The sequence below is a fragment of the Oncorhynchus nerka genome, linkage group LG2, assembly GCF_034236695.1.
Source record: "Oncorhynchus nerka isolate Pitt River linkage group LG2, Oner_Uvic_2.0, whole genome shotgun sequence".
NCBI classification, from domain to species: domain Eukaryota; kingdom Metazoa; phylum Chordata; class Actinopteri; order Salmoniformes; family Salmonidae; genus Oncorhynchus; species Oncorhynchus nerka.
Window position 1 is genome coordinate 92,555,249 of NC_088397.1, and position 4,903 is coordinate 92,560,151.

Consider the following 4,903-nt stretch of genomic DNA (forward strand, 5'->3'; position numbering starts at 1 on the left):
CACACACACACACACACACCTCCCAGATACCTCACACACACACCTCCCAGACACCTCACACACACACACACACATACACACACCTCCCAGACATCTCACACACACACACACACACGCACACCTCCCAGACACCTCACACACACACCTCCCAGACATCTCACACACACACCAAACATCCACACCTCACACAATCCTCAAACACGTCACAGACACATCATACACACACCTCATACACACACACATGACTCACACAAGCTTCAAATTCCTTGATGTCCACATCACCAACAAACTAACATGGTCTAAGCACACCAAGACAGTTGTGAAGAGGGCACGACAAAACATATTGCCCCTCAGGAGAATGAAAAGATTTGGCATGGGTCCTCAGATCCTCAAAAGGTTATAAAGCTGCACCATCGAGAGCATCCTGACTGGTTGCATCACTGCCTGGTATGGCAACTGCTCGGCCTCTGACCACAAGGCACTTACAGAGGGTAGTGCGTACGGCCCAGTACATCACTGGGGCCAAGCTTCCTGTCATCCAGGACCTCTATACCAAGCGGTGTCAGAGGTAAGCCCTAAAAATGGTCAAAGACTCCAACAACCCTAGTCATAGACTGTTCTCTCTGCTACCGCATGGTAAGCGGTACCGGAGCGCCAAGTCTAGGACCAAGAGGCTTCTAAACAGCTTCTACCCCCAAGACTCCTGAACAGCTAATCAAATGGCTACCCAGACTATTTTCATTGCTCTTTTACACTGCTGCTACTCTCTGTCATTATCAATGCATAGTCACTTCAATAACTCGACCTACATGTACATATTGCCTCAATTACCTTGACTCACCGGTGCCCCCTCACATTGACTCTGTATATAGCCTCGCTATTGTTATTTTACTGCTGCTCTTTAATTATTTGGTACTTTTATTTCTTATACATACATTTAAAAAAAATATATAATAACTGCATTGTTGGTTAAGGGCTTGTAAGTAAGCATTTCACTGTCAGGTCTACTACACCTGTTGGTTAAAACCTGTTGCTCCTACCCTCTACTTTTTTGAACATTTTGTTAAAAATCGCGCAACATTTCAGCGCCCTGCTACTCATGCCAGGAATATAGTACGTTCATATGGTTAGAATGTGTGGATAGGAAACCCTCGGACGTTTTTAAAACTGGTTAAATCACGACTGTGGCTATAACATAACGTGCGTTACATCGGAAAGCGCAGGAAAACCTGATCACAGAAAATGGAAATAAATATCCTTGTGCCACTTCCAGCAATTGTTAACAGTGAGCCGAATTAGATAAGACCGAGCATTCAACTCCCACAGCATCCCCATGTTGTCTAGAGTCTTGTGAATTGAATCATCTTTGATTCTTGGTTGAACCGAAACAGGGGCACCACTTACCTCCAGTCTCCGCCCAGATCATTCTGGAAGAGCTCTCTCGTGAAATTTTTTCCAAGACGACAGCTAATGATTTTTACATCGCCTACGGATGATTTTTATCGCTTATTAACGTTTACTAATACCTAAAGTAGCATTACAAACGTATTTCGAAGTATTTTGTGAAAGTTTATCGTCTACTTTTTGAATTTAAAAAAATGACGTTACGTTGTGAAATCGCTGTTTTTTTCGTTTATCACACAGTCTACATATAACGATATCTTGGCTTTATATGGCCCGATTTAATCGAAATAAAGACCCAATAGTGTTTATGGGACATCTAGGAGTGCCAACAAAGAAGATGGTGAAAGGTAATGACTGTTTTCTATTTTATCGTGCGGTTTGTGTAACGCCGAAATGCTAATTATTTTGTTTACGTCCCCTGCTGTGCTTTTGTGTTGTAGTGTATTGGTGCATGCTATCAGATAATAGCTTCTCATGCTGTCGCCGAAAAGCATTTTAAAAATCTGACTTGTTGCCTGGATTCACAACGAGTGTAGCTTTAATTTGATACCCTGCATGTGTATTTTAATGAACTTTTGAGTTTTAACTAATACTATTAGCATTTAGCGTTGCGCATTTGCATTTCCAGAGCTCTAGTTGGGATGCAAGCGTCCCAAGTAGAAGCAAGAGGTTAAGGGCTTGTAAGTCAGCATTTCACTGTAAGGTCTACTACACCTGTTGGTTAAGGGCTTGTAAGTCAGCATTTCACTGTAAGGTCTACACTTGTTGGTTAAGGGCTTGTAAAGTAAGCATTTCACTGTAAGGTCTACTACATCTGTTGGTTAAGGGCTTGTAAGTCAGCATTTCACTGTAAGTTCTACACCTGTTGGTTAAGGGCTTGTAAGTCAGCTTTCACTGTAAGGTCTACTACACCTGTTGGTTAAGGGCTTGTGTTATCAGCATTTCACTGTAAGGTCTACACCTCTTGGTTAACGGCTTGTAAAGTAAGCATTTCACTGTAAGGTCTACACCTGTTGGTTAAGGGCTTGTAAGTCAGCATTTCACGGTAAGGTCTACACCTGTTGGTTAAGGGCTTGTAAGTCAGCATTTCACGGTAAGGTCTACTACACCTGTTGGTTAAGGGCTTGTAAGTCAGCATTTCACTGTAAGGTCTACACCTGTTGGTTAAGGGCTTGTAAGTCAGCATTTCACGGTAAGGTCTACTACACCTGTTGGTTAAGGGCTTGTAAGTCAGCATTTCACGGTAAGGTCTACTACACCTGTTGGTTAAGGGCTTGTAAGTCAGCATTTCACTGTAAGGTCTACTACACCTGTTGGTTAAGGGCTTGTAAGTCAGCATTTCACTGTAAGGTCTACACCTGTTGGTTAAGGGCTTGTGAGTCAGCATTTCACTGTAAGGTGAACAACTGTTGTATTCGACACATGTGACTAATAAAGTTTGATTTGATTTATAATAAGATAGAGACTTCACAGGTGCATTGCACTTGGTGACATCCCAAATGACACCCTACTCCCTTTATAGTGCACAACTTTCGACCAGGGCCTATAGAGGGCCCATAGAGCTCTGGTCAAAAGTAGTGCACTACCTATGGGATTCCCTATTGGCCCTGGTCAAAAGTAGTGCACTACCTATGGGATTCCCTATTGGCCCTGGTCAAAAGTAGTGCACTACCTATGGGATTCCCTATTGGCCCTGGTCAAAAGTGGTGCACTACCTATGGGATTTCCTATTGGCCCTGGTCTAAAGTAGTGCACTACCTATGGGATTCCCTATTGGCCCTGGTCAAAAGTAGCGCACTATAAAGGGAATAGGGTGTCATTTGGGACGTACTCCCTGTCTTCTATTTTTTTTTTTGTGTAAACAGCAGTAACAGTTCTTTTTCCATGATATGTTTGCCACATTCTCCCTATACTGGGATGAGTTTACTATGCTCTACTATGCCCTATTTCAAAGCCAGTTCACTTTGGTTCTAAGAGGTTGGTCTAGCCTACAGATGTCAGATATTTATTTCAAAGCCAGTTCACTTTGGTTCTAAGAGGTTGGTCTAGCCTACCGATGTCAGATATTTATTTCAAAGCCAGTTCACTTTGGTTCTAAGAGGTTGGTCTAGCCTACCGATGTCAGATATTTATTTCAAAGCCAGTTCACTTTGGTTCTAAGAGGTTGGTCTAGCCTACCGATGTCAGATATTTATTTCAAAGACAGTTCACCTTGGTTCTAAGAGGTTGGTCTAGCCTACAGATGTCAGATATTTATCTCAGACAGTTTGCTACAGCAGGAAAACAATCCTGCAGCAACAGGAAATGTGAATTATTGTGCGGATTATAATGAGGGGGAAAAAAAAGTGGAAATGACGATCCTTTATAAACTTCACACACTACAAGTTTTACAGTTCCTGCATTGCAAAAAAGTTCTGCAACATGGTGATCAAATGAAGATTCCACATCTGTAGTAGGAGGTATTACAACGTGAAAAGTACTACAGTAATACAGATATCCCTTTCCTGTTCTGCATCTATGCTGTCAATAAAGCTTGATTCGCTGTGAAAAAAAGATGAACAATAAAATGGTTAATATATTTGGCATTGGTGCAGTAAGCCATTTTGCTCTCATTTGTAAACTATATTTAATATACCGTATGTTAAATTATCAGTATTAGGTTGTGGTGGTGACGAATGATCAAATATGTATTTTTTTATTGCCTCGCCTGGACTGACACACACACACACACACACACACACGTCACAGACTAATTATTATGATTGAGCTGTGTGTCTAAGCATTTCAATTTGAATTGTATGTGAGCAGAATGTCTATACTGACTATAATGTGCATTGGCTTTCTGTCCTTCCTTAGACACTGTCTCTGTGTAGCTAGACTGAAGAAAGGCTATTTGTTTAGATAACATTGTATGTTTCTTTCACACCTAAATGGAGATGCAGTGAAAATCATGTCGAGAACGTGACAAGGGAAGCGGCACAGAAAGGATTTCGCATGTAAAATTATTACATTTTCACTTCTCATCTCTTTCCTTTCATGCCACTTTAATAACATGAGAATAGGCTACCGCAGAGGTTGGTGAAATGTGTACAGGGAAGGTCATTGACAGAGCTCAAAACGTTAGAGAGAGAGAGAGAGAGAGAGCACTGTCATCACCCGATCTCTCTCAAGATCTTTTCAGCATATCCTGTTTCACCTTGGCTCTCATAAAGGACAATATCTTGTGTCGTGAAACAGTCAGTCAGTCAGTCACTGAAACAGTCAGTCAGTCAATGAAACAGTCAGTCAGTGAAACAATCATTCAGTCAGTGAAACAGTCATTTGGTCAGTGAAACAGTTAGTCAGTCAGTCAGTGAAACAGTCAGTCAGTGAAACAGTAATTCGGTCAATGAAACAGTCATTCGGTCAGTGAAACAGTCAGTCAGTCCGCGAAACAGTCATTTGGTCAGTGAAACAGTCGGTCAGTGAAACAGTCATTCAGTCAATGAAACAGTCAGTC